The 27982-nt window shown below is 45.5% G+C and overlaps 1 protein-coding gene across 2 annotated transcripts in view; it reads left to right on the top strand.

Moving 5' to 3' along the window:
- The window catches only part of LOC138763386 (carbohydrate sulfotransferase 11-like), a 97920-nt gene that overhangs the window by 612 nt on the left and 69326 nt on the right, over nucleotides 1–27982 (top strand). Inside the window, exon 1 of one of the 2 annotated variants that reach the window (XM_069937463.1) lies at nucleotides 19711–20212. The exons of the other annotated variant lie outside the window; for it this stretch is intronic. The gene's annotated coding sequence lies outside the window, so the exon portion shown is untranslated. Of the gene's footprint in view, nucleotides 1–19710; nucleotides 20213–27982 lie in introns of those variants that run through there. 2 annotated transcript variants of the gene reach the window in all.

The raw sequence follows: 27982 nt of genomic DNA on the forward strand, positions 1-27982 counted from the left end.
ACTTTTTTTCGTCAGGGAGATGTTACACAGACCAATCCCATAAAAAAAAAGGCCAAAATTATCAGGACGATTACGACCTGATGAGTATAAACAACTCGGGCACCTCCTGTTCGAAGGGTAACGTTCCAGGTGTCCCAAAGGTGCCACATCAGAAAGAGGAAACTTCCATGAGCTCTACCTCTCCCTCAGTGCGGACCCTCCCTCGCTGTGGCCCATCTCAAAATGAGACGCTCACTGTGAAACAATTATTCCAAAATAGAATTTGGAATCTGGGCGATGTTGCCAAGGCTGATGTTTATTTTCTGAGTTAATTGGCTGAATTGGGGCACAGGGAATCCAGAATAAAGTTGACAAACTGTTCAATAATGTATGATTCTACAAGCCCAGCTTATTCCTGCTGGGGTGTGCAATTTCTCCAACCCCCCCCCCCCCCCCGCTCCCGAGGACCTGACCCTCCCATAGAACACTAAGATACATAACAGTCCCCTCTGGCCCATCTGGGCATGCCAAACTATTCTGCCTAGTGCCACTGATCTGCTCCCGGTCCATATCCTTCAATACCCTCGTATCCATGTACCTGTCCAAATATTTCTTAACTTTCAAAGTTGAGCCCACGTTCAATACCAGCTGGCATCTTTTTTTCACACTCATCACTCTCTGTGTGAACTTCCCCCTAATGTTATCTCTGAACATCTTACCTTTCACTCTTAACTCTTATCCTCTGGATTACATCTCATCTGAACTCAGTGAAAAAAGCCTGCTTTCATTTCCTCTATCTATGCCCCTCATAATTTTGTATACCTCTATCAACTTTCCTTATTCTTTTACATTCCAGGGAATAAAGTCTTAACTTGCTTAATCTTTCCCTGTAACTCAATTTCTGAAATTAGAGCAACATCCTAGTAAATCTTCTCTGCCCTCTTTCAATCTTATTGATATTTTTCCTGTAGTTAGGTGATCAAAACTGCACACAATACTCCAAATTTGGTCTCACCAATGTCTATACAACATTACCATAACATCCCAATTCCTATATCTAATACTTTGATTTGTGAAGACTAATATGCCAAAAGCTTGCTTTACAACCCCATCTACCTTTCAAGGAATTATGAATCTGTATTCTAAGATCCCTCTCTTCTACTTCACTCCTCAATGCCCTACCATTTACTGTGTTGTCCTTGGTTTGTCCTTCTAAAATGCAACACCTTACACTTGTCTGCATTAAATTCCATCTGCCATTTTTTAGTCCATTTTTCCAGTTGGTCCAGATCCCTCTGCAAGCTTTGAAAACCTTCCTCACTGTCCATAACACCTCCAAACTTAGTGTCATCTGCAAACCTGCTGATCCAATTTACTACATTATCATCCAGATCATTTCTATAGATGACAAACAACAATGGTCCCAGCACTGATCCCTGAGGCACATCAGGCCTTCAGTCTGAGAAGCAATCATCCATCACCACTCTGGCTTCTCCCGTCCAGCCATGTCAAATCCAGTTTACTTCTTCACTGAGTGTCTGAATCTTCCTGATTAACATCTCACATGGGACTTTATCAAAGGCTTTAATAAAATCCATAACTTCCACATCTTTCCTTCATCAACTTTCCTGATAACTTACACGATTGGTTAAACATGATCTACCACACAAAACCTTGTTGACTATCTCTCATCAATCCTTGTCTAACCAAGTACTTGTATTTCTGATCTCTTAGAATAACTTCCAATTTACCCTCACTGGCATTCTCAGTGTTGTTTTTCCTCAGCAGTACACACCCAACAGAGAAATGTTGGCTCTTCCAGAACTGCCCAAGTGGCTTGGCATTGCCTCTTGATGTGTGGCTCTCCCCCAACAATTGAGTCTCCCCTGGTGCAGTTCTTCCCCACTGTTGCCTCGCTAATGGTACTGCTTTGGGATTATTTGCTCGTTAAAGAAAAATAGTGGATCAGATGGCAGTTTAAACAGTGAAGGATTGCAGCATGCTGTTTGCAGAGATCTGGGAGTATAGTATGTGAATATCAAAAGGTTGGTTTGCAGGTGCAACAGGAAATCAGGAAGGTCAATGGAATGCTAGAGGGATTAAATTTAAGGGCAAGGAGGTTCTTCTGCAACTGCACAGGGTACTGGTGAGGCCGCACCTGGAGTATTTTGTGCAGTTCTGGTCTCTTTACTTGAGCAGGTCTACTGCATGGCTGCTGGGCACACACTGAGAAAGCCCTCGGTGATATAGGGAGTTGTCTATCCCAACATGTGAAGACAGACTCTGATGGACTGAGCAGATGAGACCAATGGAAAGTCCAATGGTCAAGAAGGCGGTCTCAGCAAGCATCATGGAATACGAAGAACATGTCAAGACACAGAAGATGTTCTGGTCATCCAGGGCACCTAGTCCCATCTTCAGCTGTCTTAACTTTTGTCCTGCCACTGGATCCAGATGGGAAATGGGAAGAGAGAGTGAGGCTGTCGCTGCTCAGCTCTCCCTCACTTTAATCCAAATCAAACGCTAGTATCGATACCATCATCACCACCCTCTTGTTCAACATATCATCTGGAGGTGACTCATCTGGAGTTGGCTCATTGGGAGTTGGGCTCATCGGGAGTTGGGCTCATCGGGAGTTGGGCTCATCGGGAGTTGGGCTCATCGGGAGTTGGGCTCATCGGGAGTTGGGCTCATCGGGAGTTGGGCTCATCGGGAGTTGGGCTCATCGGGAGTTGGGCTCATCGGGAGTTGGGCTCATCGGGAGTTGGGCTCATCGGGAGTTGGGCTCATCTGGAGTTGGCTCATCTGGAGTTGGTTGTGGGACTTTTGTCATGATTTTTGCTGCACACTAACTTCAGGAAATGTCACGAGCAGGATTGCGAACTCTACACTCACGAAAGCCTTCGAAACCTGGAAATTAGAAGACAACTTGAGAATACAACAATGGTACATAGAAATGAATAAATGTATTCCATTAGAAAAAATAACATATAGTTTAAGAAATAACATCACAATATTCAAACAAATATGGGAGCCATACATGAAATACAACAGAGAAATCCTACCATGGACTTCCACCACATAAAATGACAGAAGAAGAAGACAACGAAATGAACTGACTCAGTAAAATTTCTTGTTTATTTTTATTAAGTGACAACATTGTTTAACGGGTTTAATGTATCTTATAGATTGAACTTCAAATAAATGGGAAGGGGGTGAGGGAGGGAGGGAAGGGAGGGGGGAAAAGGGGGAGAAAATGACACTATATATTCAAGAGAAAAAAATGTCTGTATGCATTTTGGTCAATATGGTTTATAGTGTGAAAAATAAAAAATTAAAGAAAAAAGAAACTGTCAGCTAACAAGGCCTGTGAAGGATCATGTCAAAGTTCAGCTGCCCAACCAAATTCATTCAGATGGTACACCAGTTCCATGGTGGCCCGATGGCCAGAGCGCTGGATGGCGGAGAATCCTCTAAGGCATTCCCAGTCACCAATGGCATCAAGCAGGGCTGTGTGCTTGCATCCACACTGTTCAGCATGATGTTTACTGCCATACTGAATGATGCCTTCCAGGACAGTGATGCTTTAATCAGAGCAGATGGGAAGCTCTTCAACCTGAGGAGACTTCAAGCTACTACCAAAGGGAAGGAGATTGTTCTAAGAGACTTCCTCTTTGCCGATGACTGTGCCCTGCATGCTGGCTCAGAGCCAGAGATGCGTCGTTATGGACAAATTCTGCATAGCTTGTGTCAATTTTGGATTCACCATCAACATTAAAAAGAATGAAGTAATGTACCAGCCTGCCCCTCATGCTCCATACACAGAACCCAAAATCACAATCAAAGGGCCGAATATACAGGCAGTGGACCTGTTCACTTACCTTGGCAGTACTCCCTCCCAAGCATTGACTATTGCTACAGAAGTTAACTGCAGAATAGCAAAGGCAAGTTCTGCTTTTGGAAGGCTGCGTTCCACTGTATGGGAACGTCACTGAATCAGTCCAGCAACAAAACTGAAGGTCTACACTACCCTCCTATATGCCTGTGAAGCATTGTCTGTGTTTCAAAGGCATGCAAGACAACTCAACCATTTTCACATCACTTGTCTTTGTAGAATATCAGGCATCAGATGGCAAGACAAAGTACCAGACACTGAAGTTCTCTCAACAGCAAGTCTACCATCAGTCCACACACTGTTAATGAGAGCACAGACCAGTGAGCAGGTCATGTCATCCGTATGCCAGATGAGCACATATCCAAGCATATCCCCTTTTTGGGGAACTCTCTGCTGGTAGATGCTTGCATAGAGGGCAGAAGAAATGTTAGAAAAGACACACTAAATGCCTCCCTGAAGTCACTTGACATAGTCACGACCAGCAGGGAAATGCTGGCACAAAACTGCCCTGCCTGGTGCAGCCTTATCCACATGGGCTGTCAAGCTTACAAAGCACTGTTGAAGCCCAACCTAAGTGCGAGCTGTGCAAGTCCAGAGCCATCAACTCAACAACTCCAGTGCCTACACATGTCTGCCCAACATGTGCCAGGACATTCCATGCTCGAATTGGCTTGACCAATTGTCTTTGGACACATCGCATCCAATTTTAAAGTGACTAATGGTGTCGAGATCTTCATTGATGACAATGGAGGTGGTGCAGAAGAGGTTCACCAGGTGGATTCCAGAGATGATGAGGTTATTCTACGAGGGGGTTTCTCTATGAGGGGATTAGTCTATGAGGGAGTTAGTCTACAAGGAGGTTATTCTATGGTGGGGTTAGACTATGAGGGGCTTAGTCTTCAAAGGAGTTAGACTAAGAGGGAGTTAGTCTACAAGGAAAGATTAAGTTGCCTGGGAATAATCAGAATTTAGAAAGATGAGGGGATCTTGTAAAGACATATTCTCCCTGCCAAATGGTTTCTCACGTAACCTCTCTCTCCAACTCTCAACTTCTGCCCAATCATCTCTGGGCCTGGGCTCAGCTTCACCTACCCATTGACCATAACCCTTAATTCCTCCATTCTTCTTCAATAATCTATCTGGGTCTTAAATACATTTTATGAGGCATCCTCTACTGCTTCCTTGGGCAGAGGGTTCCACAGATTTACCGCTGTCGAGGTGAAGTATTTCCTCCTCATCTCCATCCTAAATCTACTTCTCAGAATCTTGAAGCTGTGTCCTCTTGTTTCAGTCTCACTTGCCAATGAAAACAACCTCCCTGCTTCTATCTGATCCATTCCTTTCATAATTTTAGAAGGATGAAATATGTCTTTACCAGATTGCCTCATCCTTCTATCCTCTGATCTTCAATAGAGCAGCAATAACTTCCAATCAGGCGAAAAGTTCCAGAATCCTTTTCTGGAGAATTATTGGCTGGAATTGGGGCACCAGTTGAAGGAAGTGGGGGAAGGTGGAGAAGTTTTGGGGTTGATCCAGCAGCAGATCTGGTGTGGGTGGGGTCCATCTTGCATTCTCTGCATGTGTATTTTTGCAGGTTGGTAATCTGTAATTGCAATGAAAGACTTCCATTCTCTTGCGTCCTTGAAATTCATTTTGTTCTATTCCAAGGCCTTTGCTTCCAATGAGATGAGAGTTTATTGTCATATACATCATTACAATGCACCAATATTCTCACTTGCTACAGCCACACAGGTATGCAAGAAATACAAATGGCAAAGTTTACATTCAATTACCACAATGTGCCCAGACAGAAAAAGAGATAATAAATATAAAAGGATAGATAAGTAAATATTCACAGTTGCAGTTAGTGGAGTTTTGGTGATACCCGAGTAGTTTATGGTTGGGGTTTAGGGTACTATGGGGAGGTTTAAGAACCTGATGGCTGTCAGATAAAAACTATTCTTAAACCTAGAAGTGTTGGTGTTTTGCCTGAAGGTAGCAGTGAAAAGAGGTTGTGACCAGGTTGATGGGAGTCTTTTATGCTGTTAGCTGCCTTCTTGAGGCAGCATCTCACATAGTTGCATTCACTGGGTGGAGGTAGGTGTCCGTGATGGAGTTGGCTAGGTTTGTTACTTTTTGCAGCCTTCTGCGCTCCTGAGCACTTGAATCTCCAAACCAGGCTGTAATACAATCAGTCAACATACAGTCAGCAAACTTCTAGAAGTTTGATGGAGTTTTCAACAACATGCCGAATCTCCTCAGATTTCTTAGAAAGTAGAGGGGTTGGTGTGACTTCTTCACAGTTACTTCGATGTTCTGGCTCCAGGAGAGATCCTCTGAAGTATGGTTAATGAGGTATCTTTTGGTGGGGGTGGGGGGGCTGGTCACTGCTGTAGGAATCAGAGCAGTGCTGAGCTGCACTGCAAGATCCCAGGCACAACTCCATGTTAAGAGCTTGTTCATCTGGTGAGGATATGGAAACATAAATTTCCAGTCAGTCTCTGAGGGTGTTTAACCTGAACCGTTAACCATGATCTCTCTCCAAGAGTGCTGCCTGACCTGATTTTGTTTCACATTTCTTACATCTGCAGGTTTTTATTTTCTGTTCCTGTTAAGGAAATGAAAGCAGAAACTTCTGGAAATACTCAGCAGATCAAGCTGTGGAGAGAGAAACATATACATTTCAGGTTGCAGACCCTTTGACTGTTGATTAACTGGTAGGCTCAATATGAATGGAATGATGGCAGGGACAGTGGGCATCTTTTTGTGCTGTGTTATTCTTAGACTCTCCTTTGGTAGAGTCGTGGTGGTGTCAACTGCAAAGGACTAACAGGCCTCTGCTGAGCTTGGGATTTCCTCTGTCAGCCCAGAAGTGGGCATAGATCTGTTATGGGAATTCCTCACACAACCTTCTGACTCACAAGAGGGTGAGTTGTTGCTGCTGAGATACCACATGTGTGTGTGTCTGTGTGCTTGTCTGTGTATATGTATGATTAGTCAGGGAGAAAGGGAGCAGACGCAATCATTCAGGGAGAGGGAAGATCAGACACGGAGAGAGAGAGAGAGAGAGAGGAGAAATCAGTCAGAGAGAAAGAGAAAGATCAGGGAAAGAGGGAGAAAGGGAGGGATTGGTATTTCACAGAGAAAGGGGAAGATCTCTCTCAGAGACAGAGCGTGTGATATCACACTGTTGGGAAAGATCGATCAAACTGTCTGGTTCTCTGCATCTATGTGAAAGGGAGCGCATATTTGCACTGGATGTAAGAGAGATTGTGTGCGTGCACGAGTAGGAGAAACCTGCGAAGTGGGAGTAATAGTGTGTATCTGAAGGTTAGCAAAGCATGCATGTGCAAATTGTGAGTTTTATGTATTCACGTTAACTTATTTGTGAAATTTTTCTGTTTTCATACATTTGCTTTAGCTGTTATATTCCCAACATGTCACTTACTAATCTTTAACTGGGTGAAGTTTTCACCAGCAAACTAAAGGTTAAGCCAGATAGCTAGGTGAGTTGAGTAGTGGGCATGTTCTGTTGTGCTGTCTGATTCCTGATTGATGTGTCCTGCCCCAGGATCTTCTTTGGCTTGGCTTCGCAGGCTCGTTTGTGGCTGACAAGTCCGATGCGGGACAGGCAGACACGGTTTACCTGCTTGTTATCATCTGGAAACTGTTTTGGAGAAAGGTGTGTAGAAATTCAGCGAGCTGTGTGAGATTGGCTATTGCTTGCCTCATGTTCTGGTCTATTGCACATCACCCCAGCTGAGGTTCCATTCCAGGCACCATTGAGCCTTGGGTTAGATAGTGAATAGAGCAGGGCTCCTGGGTGAATTATAGTATGTGTGTGGCAATGGGAAGGCCAGCTCCAACTGTTGTAAAAACACAATGCTGGAGAAACTCAGCTGGTCAAACAGTGTACTTTATAGAGCAAAGATAAAGATAAATCAATGTTTCAGGCTTGAGCACTTCATCAAGGTATGACAAAATGTAGGCAGGTGCCTGAACAAAATGGTAGGAGGAGAGGCAGGGGTAGTAGCACAGTTTCAAAGACAGAGGTAATCGGTGGATAAGGGAGGGAGGGTACAACACCAAATAAGGGGAGGGGGAATGGCTCTATGAATGGAGAGGGAAGGGGTGGAGAGCTGTAGGAAAGAAGACAGAGGGATGGGGAGAACAGGGAGTAAGCTAGCAGAAAATGGAAAAACCAGAGGACGGTATGGCCAGCACAACAGTGTTACAGTGACAGTGATTGGGGCAAGGCTTCAAATCCTGCACTGTCTGTAAGAAGTTTATATGCTTTCCCTGTGTCTGTGTGGGTTTTCCCTGGGGGCTCTGGTTTCCTTCCACCCTTCAAATGTACTGGGGGTTGTAGATTCATTGGGTGTAATTGTAAGGCATGGGTTCATGGGCCGGTTACCATGCTGTATGTCTAAAGTTTTAAAATAAAAAAAGATGTTAATGCCACCCAGATGGAGAGTGCCCAGAAGGAAAATTAAATATTGCTCCTCCAATTTATGGGTGGTTGTGGTTGGATAGTATATGAAGCCATGGACAGACATGCCAGCATGGGTGTGGGGCACAGAATTGAAATGGTTGGTCTCTGGGATATCCCTTTCATTGATGTGGACAGAGCAAAGGTGCTCAGCAAAGCAATCTTCAGTTTGTGACCAGTCTCTCCGATGTATAGAAGGCCATAATGGGAGCACCGGATATAGTAGATGACTCCCATGGATACACAAGAGAAATGTTGCTTCATTTAAAAGGATTGTTTGGGGCCTCAAATGGCAGTGAGGGAGGATGTGTGGGTGCAAGAGTGGCTGCAGGGAAAGGTGCCAAGGGGGCGATTAATTGGGAAGGATTGACTGGACAAGGGAGTCATAGAGGGAGCTCTTCCTATGGAATGCAAGCAGGTTCTACAAGTAATCATGGAAGCAAGTGGAACTGCTGCCTCACAGATTGAGTGACCCAGGTTCAGTCCTGACCTCCAGCACTCTCTGTGTGGAGTTTACATGCTCTCCCTGTGTTTGTGTGGGTTTCCCTCAGGTTCTCTGGTTTTCTCCCACATACCAAAATGTTGCAGGTCAGTAGTGTGTGGATGAGGGGTAGGATCTGGGGTGGGGGATGAATTGATGAGAATAAGGGGAGAATATAAATTAGTTCAGGGTAGGATCGGTATAAATGGCTGTTGATGGTGAGCACAGATTCAGAGGGCTGAAGGGCCTGGTTCTGTGCTGAACCTCTGACTCTGTGGGACAGTGAATGCAGTGGTGTGAGCACATCTGGAGTACTCTATGCAGGTTCAAGCTTTTGGTTGTATAGGATGGACTTGCATTGGAGGCAGATCTGTGATTGACTCTGGGAGTGAAGAGCTGACATATGTTGAAAGATTGAAATGATTAAGTCTATCCTGTTTGGAAGTCTGAGAGGTGGTCTTGTTGAGGGGTGGGGAAATGCTGATACAAACTTTCCCCTTGTTGGTAAAAGAACTTAGTGTCTTAGTTTCAGTTAAAGTGATGTAAAATTCATAGTTGCAGTTATTGTGGGGGTAAAGCTAATGTTTCAGTAGGGCAGACCATGGTGGTCTCAGAATAGTTTATGGTTAAGGTATGGGGTGGGGGGGTATGATTTAAGACCTGAGTGCTGTTGGAAAAAAATGTTCTTGAACCTGGAGGTGTTGGTTTTCAGGCTTCTATACCTTCGCCCGAAGATAGCAGTGAGAAGAGGTTGTGTCCAGGGTGGTGGGGGAATATATTGTTGGCTGGCTTCTTATGGCACATCACGTAGATATCTGCAATGGTTGGGAGGTCAATGCCTGTGATGGCTCCCTATGGTCACATCTCTGAATTCTGTTCTGCACATCCCAAACTATACTCTCCCTTTAATTCTCCTTTAAAAGCCCTGGACCATCTGTCTCCACCATCTCCTCCCATGGTCCTTGACCACCCATGGGTTGGAACAGTGCTCTCCCTTACTTTTCTCCTGCCTCCACTTCTCTCTCCCCTTCACCTCTTTGTCTCTCTAGTGTACCCCTCACCCACATAATCAGAGTCATTTAAGTGGCCAATTAACCAACTGACCTGCCCCCATGGGAAACTTGTGGTCACGGGAAGAATTCCACACATACAGTCTTCCCTCCCTCATCCACAATGTGTCATGTCACACTTCCCTGCAGTATGTGGTCTGAGTGCAATAGCATTTGAGCTCTCTGCATTTTAATCTTGGCCTTGGAATGCAGCCAATACCCAATGGGACCCTCTGCTGGAGAAGAATACAACATTCCAAGCTTAGCCAAGAATCAAGTGGGCCCCCAGCGATCTCCTGTGAGCCCGCACATTCCTCTCCTGACTCCACGGCTCGTGGCCCTTTGATGTGCAGGCATGTCTGATTCTCATGCAGGGAACGTATGGTACAGCTGCTTCTCTGACATCCTCCCAGTGGCCTCCTGATTCTATAATCTTCAACACATGGGTGCTGCTGGCAGCAATGCTGGAGCAGAGAAACTGCACAATCCAGACAGGATTCCGTACGCCTTGGGTCAGAGTCCCACAGCATGCAAACAGTACCTTCAGCCTATCTTCCTCCACACTGTCCCATTCACACACTCCTCGGGTCAGACACAGAATGACCTCCTTTCACAGACTCCCAGGGTCAGGTACAGGGTGAAGCTCTGTCTACACCATCCCATTTGCACACTTCCAGGGTTAGACACAGTCTGTGGGTCTAAGCTACAACTTCCAGTGAACAACCATTTCAATTCCCACACAGATGTGTCTGGCCTTACTCTCATCCAAACAGTGTGTGGCCAAATGCAAAATTGAGGAACACCTTCCTCTTAAACTGTTTTAAACCCAATGGTGCAAGCATCAAATTTTCCTATTTTGGGTAACCCCTAGTTCCACATCTCTTCTATATCTACTCCAGTTCCCCAATCCCCCTCCCCAATAGTGTCTCTTCCCTGACCTGTCTCCACCTTTTGTCCAGTACCCTATCAGGTTTTAGTCCCTGCCCAGCTTCTTCCCCTCACCACCCCTTGATGGGCAATGCCCAGCCCTTCTAACTTTATTTTCGAGAACTGGTCTCGACCTAAAAGGTTAACTGACTGATTTTTTTCTCCTCATGGATGTTGTCTGATCCACTGACTCCCTCCAGCCTCAGCACTTGCTGAAGATTCCAGTGACTTTAGTTCTTGTTGCCTTTGAGCTCATTCTGTGTTAGACTGAAGGAGAGAAAGTTGTTTGATTCTGCCTCTTGCCCTGCCCATATTTGTTCTGGCCAATAGCCTGTCCAGCACATTGGATATGTTCCTGCTCACAGTGTGTTGTGTAACGGATCCTTGCTGTCCACTACCAAAATATTTGAATGTGTTAATTGGTCAAATGGCCCAAGAGAATATATATGTGTTTCCTGAAGAAAAGGATTCCCTCTGAGGTATCAGATCCACAGACATACTGACCCTCGCTGGGAGATGGGTCCCACACACTCTGACCCTCGCTTGGATATAGTCTCAGGTACAACAAGGTGAGTACAACTGTAGCATGATGGTCTTACGAATGCAAATACCGGTCAACACTGCATTCCCACACTAACATGTCTGTTTCTCACCCACTGCAAATCCAGGGTTATCTGCGAATTGGAGGAACAACACATAATATTCTGTCTGTGCACTCTCTAACCAGACAGTATTAACATCAACATGTCCAGATTCCATTCAACTCCTCCCAAGTTTCTCTTGTTCCATATTCCTTCTCTCCTTTCTTCCAGCTCTCCACCCCTTCCCCCTTTATTCAGAGATCTACCACCTCCCCCTCACTTCTGAGCATTTTTCTCTTCTTCTATCCATATGTTCCTGAGACCTCTTACTTGTTAGCCTGTGTTCTTCCCCCTGCACTTCCTCCCTTCTCTCCTTTACTCTTCCTCACCCACCCTCCCTAGTTTTATTCAGACACTTGCCTGTTGTTAGCTCAGACCTTAATGAAGGGCTCAGGCCTGAAACATTAGTTAGCCTTTGCTTCTTGTAGATGCTGTGTTACCTGCTGAGTTTCTCCAGCACTTTTGTGCATTGCACTGTACTAGGGATGATTTCTGCTGACCCCAAATTGGATGTCTTCATCAATGCAGGAGGTCTGTCAAGTTTTATGTCTTCTGTTTGAGTCAGGCACTGTGCAAACTCATGGCTTGCGAGGCCACCATGAGAGTCTGAATAACTTGGGACTAGCCTGGATCAGACCAGGAAAGGTTGGTGGATGTTGTCCCTTGGAGAACATTAGTGAACCAGACTGGTTTTACAACATCCTAATAATTTTCATGGCCACCACCACGAAAACTAGTTGATGTTTTATTTCCGAAATTATTGAATATTACTGAAATCAAATTCCACACATCCATTGGTCTTTGTGTGGTCACTGATATTTTAATATTCTTTCCAGCTAATGTCATTCTTCCTATGGCTGGGTGATCAGAACTGCACATGATACTCCATGTGTGGTCTCACTATCATCTTGTTAACCTGTGACACAATGTCCCAACTACTTTTTTTTCTAACTTTTTTTATTTTATACTACAACAAACAGATCCATAGAACACCACAGCATAAGAACAGGCCCTTTGCCCATCTATCTTATGTTAAACTATTATTCTGCCCAGTCAAATTGACCTGTACCCAGACCATAGCCCTCCATACCCCTCCCATCCATGTACCTTCCCAATTTTTTCTTTAATGTCAAAATTGAACCCACAATCACCACTTCAGCTGGCAGCTCGTTCCATACTTACTACTCTGCGTGAAGAAGTTCCCTTAATGTTCCCTTTAACCATCTCACTTTCACCTTTAACCCATGTCCGCTAGTTCTAGTCTTACCTAACCTCAGTGGAAAAAGCTGGCTTGCATTTACTCTATCTATACCACTCATAATTTTGTATATCTCTGTCAAATCTCCCTTCATTCTCCAATGCTCCAGGGAATAAAGTCCTAACCTGTTTAATATTTCTCTATATCTCAGTTCTTGAAGTCCTGGTAACATCCTTGTAAACCTTCTCTGAAATTTTTCATTCTTTCAAATCATTGCAGAAAACCTGGTCTCCGGCACTTATGGGGGTTGGTAGATGCCAGTTAAATGTATTTTCTGGTCATTTGAGACTTCCTCTTACAGAACCTAACTAATATACTGAACCTGTATTAAGAAGAAACAGTTTAAAAAACAAAAGACAAAAACACTACACTGTGCTTGCACTGAACAAACTTCTCTTGTATGAATCTATAAACCTTGAAGCATTTTACTTTATTTTCAATCACATTCTTTGCAAACATTTAACTGTCACTGCTTCTGCAGGTTCCTTCCCCTCCACAGAGCCACTTGAAAAACGAACAATAACATTAGAGATATTTAACACCCCCTTCCTCCCCTCCCCTCCCCCCCCCTCCCCACCAAGTTCACAGATAGAGCCTGTGACTGGGGTGACTCTAACTAAGCAGGGATAAGGAGACACTTTAAGAGAGTCACCCCAATGATGAGCAGCATCAATTAGCTCTTCATCCTGGGCAAGGCCATTGGTGTTTCTCACAATTCAAACAGCTGGTATGAGCAAACGACAACCAAGGCACTCAGATAGCTGAATATTTGTTCCTACCTTCACCAAAGATTTATGTGTTATTTCAAAGAACATTTACTTTTAAAGTTGTAAACTTGCGTATTTTTTAACTGTTATTTTATTCTTATTTAATTTTTAAATTTATTTTCCTTGATAGTTTTTGCCAGTTGCTTGAGGCCAGTTGTTTGAATTCCGGATAACAGAGGTTTTACTGTAAATAAAAGTATTCTCATCCTCATAAAGGGCTCCCCGTGGTGCCAACACACCTAGAACTCCTCCATGGTGTCTGTGGACACCGCATGCTCTCTTTCCAAGGATACCTGGGCATGAACATGATCGTTAGACTCTCACCATGTGCAGTGCCCTCAGCTGCTCTGCCCTATCTGCTGGAATTGTGTGGGTTTCCTGTTGGAGGTTCACCATTTATCTCCTGTCCCTGAGGATTGAGAGACTGCTAAACCTTCAGAGAAGACCCCTGCTACCATGTGCCAGTGCATTCCATGTCAGGAGCATGCAAGGTCCCAGTATCCCAACTCCTGCACTCATTGTCTTGACTGATGATTTGGCCTCTTACCTCTTGTGCTCAACTCAGATTATACAGAATAAAGAGGAGGGGGTGTTTGCTGTCTTAAAGTAAATAAGAGTGGATTCATCCCTAGGACCTGACAAGATATTCCTTCGGATCTTGAGGAAGGATAGTGTAGAAATTGCAGGGGACCTGGCAGAAATATTTAAAATATAAGGCCTTTGACAAGGTCCCATATGGGAGGTTAGTCAGGAAGGTTCAGTCGCTCGGTATTTATGATGAAGTAGTAAACTGCTTTTGTCAATGGCTGGACAGGAGAAACCAGAGAGTGGTGGTGGATAATTGCTTCTCAGACTGGAGGCCTGTGACTAATGATGTGTCTCAGGGATCAGTGCTGAGACCATTATTGTTTGTCATTCATATCAATGATCTGGATGATAAAGTAGTAAATTGGATCAGCAAGTTTGCAGATGACACTAAGTTTAGAGGTGCTGTGGACAGCAAAGAAAGGTTTCAAAGCTTGCAGAAGGATCTGGACCAGCTGGTAAAATGGACTGATAAATAGCAGATAGAATTTAATGCAGGAAAGTGTGAGATGTGGCATTTTGGAAGGACCAACCAAGAAAGGACATAAATGGTAAATGGTAGGGCACTGAGGAGGGTGGTCAAGCAGATGATCTGGGAATACAGATACATAATTCCCTGAAAGTGGTGTCACAGATAGATAGGGCTGTAAAGAGAGCTTTTGACATATTGGCCTTCATAAATCAAAGTATTGAGAGTAGGAGTTGGGATGTTATGGTAATGTTGTATGGGACATTGGTGAGGCCAAATTGTGCGCAGATTTGGTCACCTAACTACAGGAAAGATAGAAAAAGTGCAGAGAAGATTTACTAGGATGTTACCTGGACTTCAGGCACTGAGTTAAGGGGAAAATTTAAACAGATTAGGACTTTATTCCCTGGAGTGTAGAAGAATGAGGGGAGATTTGATAAAGTATTTAAAATGATGAGGGTATAGACAGAGTAAATGTAAGTAGGCATTTTCTATTGAGTGTAGGTGAAATATAAACCAGAGGACATGGGTTAAGGGTGAAAGAAGAAACATTTAGAGGGAACATAGGGGGAAATTCTTCACAGAGAGTGGTGGGTGTGTGGAATGAGCTGCCAGCTGACTCAATTTTAGCATTTAAGAAGAATTTGGACAGATACATGGACGGGAGAAGTATGGAGGGCTGTGGACTGGGTGCAGGTCAGTGGGAATAGGCAGAAAAATGGTTTATCACAGACTAGAAGGGCCAAAGGGGCTGTTTTTGTGCTGTAATGTTCTATGGTTCTACCTTTTCTCATTCCTTCATCGCTGGCACAAGTGTGACAAGCATGCCAGCTGTGTCTTGCTATTGCTAAGTAAAACTCTCCTCTCCTAGTCTGTACCATTTGTGATAAAGTTCAAGTTCATTATTATCTGACTATACATGTACAACCCAAAGAAACATTTCTCCGGCCAATAGTGCACAAACACACGTACACTGTACAAAATGTTACAAGCCCAGAGGACCCTAAAACCCAGCAGCAATCGATATTCACCAAGACAAATGGTTACTTAAACAAAAGTTGTTTTTAATTACCTTTAAACATGAAAACAGGATCAAACTTTAACTTATTACAATTAACTTAACTAACCTAACAAACCCCCCCTAATTCTAAGTGCATGTGTTATGTAATTTGTATGTAAGTTCAGAAAAGTTCTTTGATTCACAGTCCAATATCACTTCTCATTCCACCAAGTTCACTGATTGCAGGCAATTCTTATACTGTGCATACAATTTAACATTTCTTAAGTTCACCAGGCTTTGGTGCTTGAAAAGTAAATGGTTACCGCTCAGGAAGGTTCTTGTCAGCTTTCAGAGATAGAGATTTGTTGTTCGCTGGACACCCACAACTGATTCCTTGTAACCAGCCACTTCAGTGTCTTGCCAATGAAACTTGCCCCATCAGGGTTTTCCAGATGATAACCTCTTCTTTCAGGTCACCACAGAGTTCCTTTTTGTTTCTACTTTTGTGCTCTCCTCTTGTATGAACCACAAAGGCTTTGACCAGGCTGAACTAAGCAGTCACAACCCATCTTCCAAATGGGGTTTTCCACAAGCTTGCCAGCTTGTCCTGTTCCAGTCCCAGCTGCTGCTGCTGACTGTAAAATTGCAGAACTGAATTCTCTCTCAGAGAGAAACCCTGTTTGATTCTCTCTGTTTGCAAAACCACATGACCCTCTTAGAACAGCAAGTTCCACTCCAGACAGCCTGCGGCTCCATGAGTTCTTTCGACTGTTGTCTTTTTGTGAACAACAATCTATTAGTGATGTCTTTTGGGAACTTTCCAAAGCTTTTGTAAAGGCTCTTGGTACCAGCCTGTCTAGCATGAGCAGAGCTCCAGTATTTTAAATAAGATCTGTTTTAAAAGCCGCTTTCAGGTGGCCACAAAGCCTGACTGAAAAGCCGCACAGAATACTCCTGTGCGGCTGTCGGGTGGGCATCTGAAACCAGAAAAGCAGGCCAGGAGGGTTACTTATCTAATGCTTATCCCAGAGGTATAACTATCCTGCTTGGAGTATCGATTGTGGCAGTTGCAAGCGGTCCAGGCTGCCAGGGGGCGGGCTGCTGACGTCGCCATGATGTCGTCAGCCATCAACTCCTGAGACAAGGAAGCCAGACTAAAGTAGACTTCTTCAAATTTTATTTTGTACCCTCTTCCGCTGCCAGTCTCCCCCACACCCCCACCCTCACCCACCCAACTCTCGCTGCCGCTCTCCCCCCACCCTCACCTGCCTGACTCCTGCTGCTGCTGCTGGTTTCTACCCCCACCTTTGCCCGCTCGACTCCCGTTGCCGCTGTCAGTCTCCCCACCCCCTTGCCTGGCTGACTCCTGCTGCCGGTTTCTCCCTTGCCCACCTGACTCCCGTTGCCGCTGCCAGTCTCCCCACCCCTTGCCCACCTGACTCCCGCTGCCGGTTTCTCCCCCACCTACCTGACTCCCGCTGCTGGTCTCCCCCCCCAGCCCACCCGACCCCCGCTGCTGGTCTCCCTACCCTCCCCCCCCTTACCCGCCTGACTCCTGCTGCCGTTCTCCACCCATCACCGTCACCCACCCGACTCCCGCTGTGGCTTTGGGGGTGGGGGGAGGGAGACAGGCAGTGGGAGTTGGGTGTGTGAGGGTGGGGGGTGGGAGACTGGCAGTGGGAGTCAAGTCATCCCTGAGTTGTTTGTCAGGCATGCCTTGACACGCTGCTATGACGTGAGGTCAGCAAGGGCGGGACTAGGCACCTGTCTGGAGTAGCTGGCTTTTGCTGCTAGATGGCTGGCAGTCAGCTGGCACGTTTAGGTGCCAGAAAGCCATCCATTCCATGGCCACCTAAACGTGCTAGCTGAACTCCTCTAACTACGCCTGCAGGCGCCTAATCTATCAGAACACTTGAAAGCGGATAAAATGTTTGTACCCGATGTACAATAAAAAAACCTGCCCCAATTTATCTCACCAAAACATATCTATATACAATGCAAACACAACATAATCTGTCACAATAATAATCACATGTATACATTGAGATATACTTAAAATAAATTTAAATATTTTGGGATGATTTACTTAGTTGCAGGATACTGTTCATCAATCTCACAGCCTGTGGGAAGAGCTATTTCTCAGTCTGGCAGTCTTGATTTTGATGCTGCTGTTCCTCCTTCCTGATGGTAGTGGTCAGATACTATGTCTGGATGGAAAGGGCCCTATTTACCAATGCTCCCAGTAAATATCAATACAGCATACATCGACGCATCTCAGTTACATTCTGGATGTGGGGAGGCAAATCGATTTGGGTGTAAGTCAATCATATTAGGTGAAATATACCATACAACATAAGGTACTATGACACACATACATATTTACCTAAACCTCTATATTGTACACACACACGTATACATATACATGCACATATTATAGATTTCAATTACATATATGTACTGTACTATAAGTATGGCTGACAGCGCAATCGCTTTGTTTTGGCTTTTGAGCCCATGTGTTGAAAGCGTGACTTAACATCTGCTAATGCCCATCAATGTCAGTCCCAGCTTCAATTTTAAAATTTTTATTAAGCCCTTATGGTGACCTCAGACGTTACTTGATTGAGCATAAGTTAAGGTATGGCTGTAGCGAAAAGTGAGACTCCAGTAATCATTGTTCCCCACATTGGTTCATCTCTTATGGCTGACGCTTGTGTTATGTGCATGTTGTTTGTAGAACTTGGCTGGGACACTTCAGAGATCAGCTCAGGGTTCATCAGGCATATCTCTTGCTGTAATGTCAGAAACAAAGCTGCACAGTACATTCCTACAGATGATCACCCAACCTAATTCTTTTGGCACTGCTCACTGAGGTAGGGGACTGGGGGAGAACTGCTTTGAACCACTGGCCATGGGATCATTTGGACCTCAACCAAGAGAGTGCAGCATTCCTTTGGAGAAAGCTGTGGGAGTGCTGGCTACGAGACTTCAGCAGGAGGGTCGGAGACTCAGGAGTTTGCCTGTGGTGTGGTTGAAGTACTCTGTTCCTCTCTTTGAAGAGCTGGAGGGAGGGTTGAGCATCTGCAGTCCCTTTAATGTCTCGAGGGATTATCAGTTCTGGCATGGAAAAACTGCTTCAGGGTGAATTAAACATCTATGAGCTTCCATTGGTGTTCCAACACAGCCTTTAATCATATTTTCCCCAAAATGTATGCATCCTTCAGGTTTCAGTCATTTGCTTTTTCCCTAAACACTGAACCTCTTACATAGAACAAAGAGCACACAGCATGCGAACAGGTTCTTTGGCCCACAAATCTGAGCTGAACACAATGCCAAAATCAAGCTAACTGTCTTGCTTGGATGTGATCCTTATCCCTGGAGTTATTTCATTACAGTTAAGCTTATTGTCATCTGATTGTACAATTACAACCCGAGGAAACAGCGTTCTCTGGTCCATGATGCAAAACATGCAGTTACACAACCAGACATAACACACATGCAGACAAACACTACATATGCAGGGAAAGTATTTCATCAATACAAATAAATAAGTATTGCTTCATGAATACGAAAGTCTCAGATGATTGGTGTGGGCAGTTCCTTCGGAGATTCAGTATTCTCACTGTCTGTGGGAAGAAGCTGTTCTTCATGCTGGTGGTGTTGGCTCTGATGCTTCTGTGTCTCTTCCCTGATGGAAGCAGCTAAAAGATGCTGTGTGCAGGGTGGAAAGGGTCCTCAATGATTTTGCATGTCCTCTTCAGACAATGATCCCAGTAGATCATGTCAGTGTTTGGGGGAGTGGGGGATGGCAGAGAGAGAGAGAGAGAGAGAGAGAGAGAGAGAGAGAGAGAGAGAGAGAATCCAATGATCCTCTCTGCCACTCTTATAGTCCTGTGAATTGACCTCCAATCCATTTCTCTGCAGCAACCGTTCCACACTATGATGCAGCCGGCCAGGATGCTTTCGATAGAGCTCCTATAGAAGGTTGACATAATGGTGGCCGGTAGCCTTACCCGCTTCAATCTTCTCAGGAAGCACCTTCCTGACAAATGAGGAGATTTTGAGTGTTCATGGTAGGACACTTGTTAAGTGAACTCCAAGGAACTTAGTGCTCTCCACTCTCTCTACTACAGAGTTGTTGATGGGTAGCGGAAGATGGTTGTTCCTGGTCCTCCTGAAGTCCACAATCACCTCCTTCGTCTTGTCCATGTTGAGACTCAGGTTGTTATTTCTCTGCAGAGCAACTCATCTTTCTTGCTGATGAGGACAACTACTGTTGTGTCATTAGCAAACTTTATGACACCTTTGGAGCTGGGTCTGGTGATACAGTCATGGGTCAGTCAGTATCATGAACTGGAGTGGGCTGAACACACAACCCTGAGGTGCACCTATGCTCACTGTGATGGTGCTCGACATTCTGCTACTGACCTGGTCTTTCCGTTAGGAAGTCCAGGATCAAGTTACAGAGAGGGCTGTTGAGTTCCATTGAGGACTACTTCTCTACCAGCCTCTGGGAAATAATTGTATTAAACGCTGAGCTGAAGTCAATGAACAGTAGCTTGGCATATGAGGTGTCCTTCTCCAGGTGGACCAGGACGGAATAAAGCAACAAGGCTATAGCATCGTCTGAGGAATGGTTTCTTCTACAACATTCAAAACATTTCTATTGGTGCAGGTCAGTGCCATAGGGTAGTAGCCATTGAGGCCTGTTATTATCGCCTTCTTAGATACCAAGATGATGGTGGCTGCCTTGAACCCTGTGGGAATGATGAATTGTTCCAGTGAGGCATTGAAGATGTTTGTGAAGACCTTTGTCAATTGGTCTGCACAATCCTTCAGTACTCACCACCCTGTGTGGGTTCACCTTGGATAAAGTTCTCACCTTGGCTGTTGCTGTGGTGAGGGCCTGTTCATTAGGGGAACATGGAGTTTTCTTTGGCGCCATCCTTCTCATCAAACTGTGCATAGATGTCCAATCTGTCCAGAAGGGAGGCGTCATTGTCCTTTACTTGCAAGATTGACTTGTGATCCGTTATAGTCTTGATCCCTTGCTTCATGCATCTCGTGTTGCCGGTGTCACATAGGTGTGAGGAAGGATGTGGAGGCTTTGGGAAGGTGCAGAGGAAATTTACTAGGATGTTGCCTGGATTTGAGAACATGCCATGTAAAGCAAGATTGACAGAGCTAGGACTTTTCTCTTTGGAGCATTGGAGGATGAGAGGTGTCTTTAAAAGAGATCAACAAGATTATTAGAAGCTTGGATGGGGTGGACAGCCAACATCTTTTATTCAGAGTAACAATCTTGGGAAATCTGTTTGAAGTGAGTGGAGAAAGGTTTAGGATAGACATCAGAGAAGTTTTTCACACAGAATGGTAGGGGCCTGGAATGCATTGCCAGGTGTGGTGGTGGAGGCATAGTAACATTTAAAAGATTTTGAGATAGGCACCTCGATGTAAGAAGAAATAGAGGCTTATATGTGTGAGGTTGGGAAGGGTTAGATGCGGAAGAGGTTTACATAGGTCTGTCATTCATTTTGAGAGGAATAGAATGTAAGAGCAGGGATGTGATGTTGAGTTTTATAAGGCGCTAGTGAAACCTAACTTGGAGTATTCTGAGCAGTTTTGGGCTCCTCATTTAAAAAACAGGATGTTTTATCTTATCTTTTTTTAAATCATTTTTTTAATGTTTTATCATATCTTAGATAGAGTTCAGAGGAGGTTCACAAGGATGATTCCGGGAATGAAAGGTTTATTATATGAGGAATGTTTGACGGCTCTTGGCCTATACACATTGGAATTGAGGAGAACGTAGAAAGGTTGTTTCCCATGGTGACAGTGTAGGACAAGAGGGTTCAATTTCAAGACTGAAGAGTGTCCACTTAGAACAGATGAGGAGAAATTTCACCACAGATGGTGAATCTGTGGAATTTGTTGCCCCAGACAGCTGTGGAGGCCAGGTCATTGGGTCTTTATAAGGGAGAGATTGATACATTCTTGATTGGCCAGGGCATCAAAGGTTTAGGATAGACATCAGAGAAGGCCGAGGAGTGGAGCTGAGTGGGAAAATGGATCAGCTCATGATTGATTGGCATGGCAGACTCCTATGTTTTATGGTCTTATAGGTCAGCACAACATCATGGGCCAAAGGGCCTTTACTATACTGTACTGTTCTACATTCTATTCCTTGCATGTTCATGTGTATATCTAGAAGCTCTTTAACATTACAATTGTATCTCCTTCCACCACGAACTGGGAGGCAGTTCGAGGCACCCCCAATTCCCTGTGTGGTAAAAAATCTTGACCCACATAATGCCTTTAAGCTCCAGCCCCCCCCCCCCCCTCCATCTTAAACATGTGTCCTCGAGTGTGTGATAACACTAGACAACAAATTTTTTCAAAAGGTTTGCTTCCTGAAAATTTGGGGATTATGATAGACAACTTCAAGTGGAACACAAAGATCATTTCTGTTATGCTGTATCACGTAGGAATTTGGAGAAACATTAAATTAACTTTATTGATTTTAGCATGTGTAATCAGATAATGATGATGACACATTGTGTTAGTTAAACTGACCTAAAAATGTTTCGCTGTTGATTTTCGTTTGTACTCAGCATCTGGTGCCCCTCAGTCGGCCAGCATTGATAGATTCCAGTTGCCCTGATACCACTTATCCATGGTTGCAATGTCCTGGTGAAACCTTTCACTGTGTTCATCACTGACTTCACTAAGATCAGCAAGGAAGAAGTCTAAATGTGAATGCAGAAAATGAATTTTCAATCACATGTTGCACTAAAGCAGCTTGCTTGTGGGAAATGTACTAGTAGACTTAAAATATGACAGGAAATCACAAAAGTAGATTATATCTAAAACAATACACAAAAAACAATACTGAAAAGTGGCAAAGCAGCAGGTATGGATGGAATCCCCCCAGAAGTCTGGAAGGCTGGCGGCAAAACTCTGCATGCCAAACTGCATGAGTTTTTCAAGCTTTGTTGGGACCAAGGTAAACTGCCTCAGGATCTTCGTGATGCCACCATCATCACCCTGTACAAAAACAAAGGCGAGAAATCAGACTGCTCAAACTACAGGGGAATCACGTTGCTCTCCATTGCAGGCAAAATCTTCGCTAGGATTCTACTAAATAGAATAATACCTAGTGTCGCTGAGAATATTCTCCCAGAATCACAGTGCGGCTTTCGCGCTAACAGAGGAACCACTGACATGGTCTTTGCCCTCAGACAGCTCCAAGAAAAGTGTAGAGAACAAAACAAAGGACTCTACATCACCTTTGTTGACCTCACCAAAGCCTTCGACACCGTGAGCAGGAAAGGGCTTTGGCAAATACTAGAGCGCATCGGATGTCCCCCAAAGTTCCTCAACATGATTATCCAACTGCACGAAAACCAACAAGGTCGGGTCAGATACACCAATGAGCTCTCTGAACCCTTCTCCATTAACAATGGCGTGAAGCAAGGCTGTGTTCTCGCACCAACCCTCTTTTCAATCTTCTTCAGCATGATGCTGAACCAAGCCATGAAAGACCCCAACAATGAAGACGCTGTTTACATCCGGTACCGCACGGATGGCAGTCTCTTCAATCTGAGGCGCCTGCAAGCTCACACCAAGACACAAGAGAAACTTGTCCGTGAACTACTCTTTGCAGATGATGCCGCTTTAGTTGCCCATTCAGAGCCAGCTCTTCAGCGCTTGACGTCCTGCTTTGCGGAAACTGCCAAAATGTTTGGCCTGGAAGTCAGCCTGAAGAAAACTGAGGTCCTCCATCAGCCAGCTCCCCACCATGACTACCAGCCCCCCCACATCTCCATCGGGCACACAAAACTCAAAACGGTCAACCAGTTTACCTATCTCGGCTGCACCATTTCATCAGATGCAAGGATCGACAATGAGATAGACAACAGACTCGCCAAGGCAAATAGCGCCTTTGGAAGACTACACAAAAGAGTCTGGAAAAACAACCAACTGAAAAACCTCACAAAGATAAGCGTATACAGAGCCGTTGTCATACCCACACTCCTGTTCGGCTCCGAATCATGGGTCCTCTACCGGCACCACCTACGGCTCCTAGAACGCTTCCACCAGCGTTGTCTCCGCTCCATCCTCAACATCCATTGGAGCGCTCACACCCCTAACGTCGAGGTACTCGAGATGGCAGAGGTCGACAGCATCGAGTCCACGCTGCTGAAGATCCAGCTGCGCTGGATGGGTCACGTCTCCAGAATGGAGGACCATCGCCTTCCCAAGATCGTATTATATGGCGAGCTCTCCACTGGCCACCGTGACAGAGGTGCACCAAAGAAAAGGTACAAGGACTGCCTAAAGAAATCTCTTGGTGCCTGCTACATTGACCACCGCCAGTGGGCTGATAACGCCTCAAACCGTGCATCTTGGCGCCTCACAGTTTGGCGGGCAGCAGCCTCCTTTGAAGAAGACCGTAGAGCCCACCTCACTGACAAAAGGCAAAGGAGGAAAAACCCAACACCCAACCCCAACCAACCAATTTTCCCTTGCAACCGCTGCAATCGTGTCTGCCTGTCCCGCATCGGACTGGTCAGCCACAAACGAGCCTGCAGCTGACGTGGACTTTTTACCCCCTCCATAAATCTTCGTCCGCGAAGCCAAGCCAAAGATAAAGAAAGACACGATAGGAAAATTTTAAGGTGATTTTCGTGATCAGCAGCCCAAAATCCATAGCCTACACCCAAAAGTGTTCAGGATGCAAAATCTTTGTTGTCTAATGTAATTTTATCCAAGGGAAGGGATTCTGACTGTCTGATCTATCAGTGCCTATAATTTTCTAAACATCTGTCCAGTGCCTCATCACACAGATTCCCCACCCTGGCCATCTGGCATTGTGAATTCCCCCTCCTGTTCCTCTTTTCATGATGTCAGCTGTGCCTTCATCTATCTTGGTTCCAACCTCTGGGACTTCCTGCCAAAGCTTTTGAGCCAACATTAAGAACCCTACCATCTGTCCAAAGTCCTTCACCTGCCCAAACATGTCACTCTGTTTTTGTTTGGCAACGTTCCCACTTTGTACATATAGTGTACAGCTCATCTCCTCTGTGCTGGGTTCTGCTCCAAGCCTCCCTGCCACAACACCCCCCCGCTCTCCATCCAGCTCCTCACCATCCCTTCTCCTGTGTTCACCACCTTCCCCATAAAGCCCTCACCCCTGTTCCCTACCATCAAAGCATTCTATCAGGATGCATCACTGCATGGGATGAGAACTACTCTGCCCAAGACCACAAGAGACTGCAGAGAGTTGTGAACAAACCTACCCTTCCCTCCAATGAATCCATCACACAGACTACTCCCCTCATCAACAATTTACACCTCCCACTGCCTTGGAAAACCAGCTAACACATTAAAAGACTCATCTCATATCATATCAGCCACAATGGCTTCAACCCCTCCAATCAAGAAGATTCACTAATGTGAGATCACTCATCCTCAGCTTCAAGGACAGTCTCTTTCCATTTGTTATCAGACTCCTGAATGAACCCCACACTAGAAAAACTATGATGCCTTTATCCTGGTCTCCATGTTTTAACTGCTGTACTATGTATGGGTTGACAAGTTGGACTGCTCAGAAAATGAACTTTCGCACCATACTTCAGTACATGGGACAATACACTTGAATGTAACTAAACTGTTGGTGGCAATGAGCTGCACATTCTGAACCCCAGGCGATGAACATTATTGGTTGAATTACTGGGGTATTTACAGGGGAGATGGGTATATCCCTGAAAGCAAGGGATCAAGGGCAATTGGGAACTGGGACAGCAGAGAAGGCGAGGCCAACATTGACCAGCTATGGCCTTGTTGAATGGTGGGGCAGGTTGGAGGGCCAGGTGGCCTCCTGCCCCTATTTTATCCTTTTCTCATAAGAACATCAGAAACATGAGCAGGAGCTGGCCATATGGCCCATCGAGCCTGTTCCACCATTCAATAGAATCACAGTCGATCTGACCATGGACTCAGCTCCACCCATCCATCTGTTCTCCATAACTCTTAATTCTCACACTATGCAAAAATGTCTCTAAATACATTCAATGACTCATCCCTTCATTCCGGAATTAACTTGGTGAACCTCCTTTACAACTCCTCCTTTTGCTCTTGATGCTAACCAGTGATACAAACCATCAGATCAGTGGATCATCAAGCCCTCCTAGGACCCAGGTGCAATTAGTGGGAAAAAGGTGTTTCCAGCACCTTTTAAGAATAGGGGGGGGGATAGCCCCAGTAAATCACCAACCATGAGATTTAAGGGGGATCCTGCCCCCACAATGACGCGGTATGTTCCGCGTCATGCAAATTAGTCTTCCCCATCTCCCTCCCACTGTCATTCGCGTTCCCCCCACCCCGCGACAGCTGACCCCTCTACCCCCGTGACAGCGACCCCTCTCCTCTCCCCCCCCGCAGCATCAACCCCTCTCCTGCTGATCGTGGCACCCCCCCCCCACCGCAACATCGATCTCTCCCTCCATGGCAGTGACCTCACTCCCCCCAATTGTGGCCCCATCTTTCTCCTTTGCGGCATCGAACACCCCCTCACCTTCTCCACCCCGGGCCCTGGCAGCGACCCTTCTTTCCCCCAATCACCACAGACACTTCAGCTGGGGTCGGCCATTTTGCTGTTCAAGCTGCCAGTGGACACATCCTGAGTAAGTTTAACTGGGTTCCCTGACTACTTCCAGGTCAGACCCTTTCAAGCTGCCTTATGAGTGGAGCACTAACTGGGCAAAAATGCCCCATAAACAAATAACCCCATGAGTCACAGGGTGCAGTGTTGCAGTGAGTCAGTGTGGTGTTACTGTAGGCCTTTTTATAGAGTGAAAAAATGCGACTGTAAAATTGGAGATTCTCTGCTCTTACGTGGCAGAACTTACCATCATAAATGTTCCATGAGTGGCTCCAAGGTGCTGACTCCAATCCCTTTTCAACCTAGTGTCAAAGGTGGACCGGAGCACTCCGCCACGCATCATAAATGTACTGCCGCTGCAAGCGGCTGGCTAGGGGCAGGTTGATGACACTGTCAGTCTGCAACCCAGGAGCCACTACCAGGGTGCTGGGGTTATGACTCCCTCCTGTCACCCAGAAATGTCCTCTTCTTGTTTCCCCCCACCCCTTGTTCCTTCACCAAGGGCGTTGAGACTGAGGAGTCAGAGGCCCAGTGGGACAAGGAGAGTCAGAGCCCAGGGCTAGAGCAAAAGGACCCTGGTGCTGAGCTCTAAGGCCTGGAAGGAAGGAGGACAGATGCTGAAGAGTGGAGATGGAGAAGCAGAACTGTGGAGTCCAATGGATGCAAGAAGGGAATGAAGAGCTGGAGGGGCAGTCCAAGCAGAAGAGCTGGAAGAATGATTATTGGCTGTCTTTGTTACCCATAATCCCCTACGCAGCTGGAACCGTTCTTGGACTGTCATTGCTTGGCGCACTTGTTAGACCTAATGGCGACGGGTGGGCATATGGCACCACTCACCACGCCTCCATAAGCTCCAGAGGATGCTACGAGGCTCCGCATCATAAAAGTGGCGCCGCATCATAAAATCAGCACCTTATAGCCCTTTAGGGCTGCTCCATTAAAAGGTAAGTTCAAATTTTTCTCCATGGCTGGAGCTGGTCTCAAGGTGCCCAGCATAAAAACACCTTGTAAGTTACAGAGTGTAGGGTGTAGTGTTACAGTGAGTTACAGAGTACAGGGTGTGGCGTTACTGTAAGTCACAGAGTTCAGTGTACAGTGTCACAGAGGAGGGTGTGGTGTTACTGTAAGACACAGAGCTCAGGGTGTAGGGTAACTGTGAGCCAGAATGCAGCAAGTAGAGAAAAGTCCAGTTTAACACTTCAGGGATAACATTTTTTTTAACCAGTGAGGGGGTTCATTCAAGAGTCTGGAAAGAAACTGTCTCTGAATCTGGAGGTTGCTGATTTCAAGCTTGGTTTAGTGTTCTTCTGCCTGACGGAAGGGGGAGAAGGGAGTGTGTCTGGGTAGGACAGCTCCTTTATTTCCATGGGCGTAGGAGGTGTGGATGAGGCTGGCCTGAAATGGGGCAGTAGCCTTCAGACTTTGCTCTGTCCAAGTACTTAACAGCAGCACAAGGCCACTTCCATCTACCTGTACACTATCTGTACCTCTCCTGTTCAAGTATCTGTCCAAATGCCACTTAAACTAGCTCCCCCAACAATTGACAATGAATTAACATAATCCTGTGAATTAATAGACACCTTTCTATCCTGTATACTGGCTGTTGGGCACTAGATAAGTGCATTCCTTTGTTTTTATATTCTCCAAGGTGGGTGTCCCATGGAGTTTCCATCATCCCAGGACAGTGGGCTGGGAGAGGGATTGATCAAATAGCCCCTTCAAAGGCCCAGCACAGGCAGGATGGCTGGAATGGCCTGCTATGGATGATTTCCCACCATGTGC

Source organism: Narcine bancroftii, chromosome 5 (assembly GCF_036971445.1).
Source record: "Narcine bancroftii isolate sNarBan1 chromosome 5, sNarBan1.hap1, whole genome shotgun sequence".
Lineage (NCBI taxonomy): Eukaryota > Metazoa > Chordata > Chondrichthyes > Torpediniformes > Narcinidae > Narcine > Narcine bancroftii.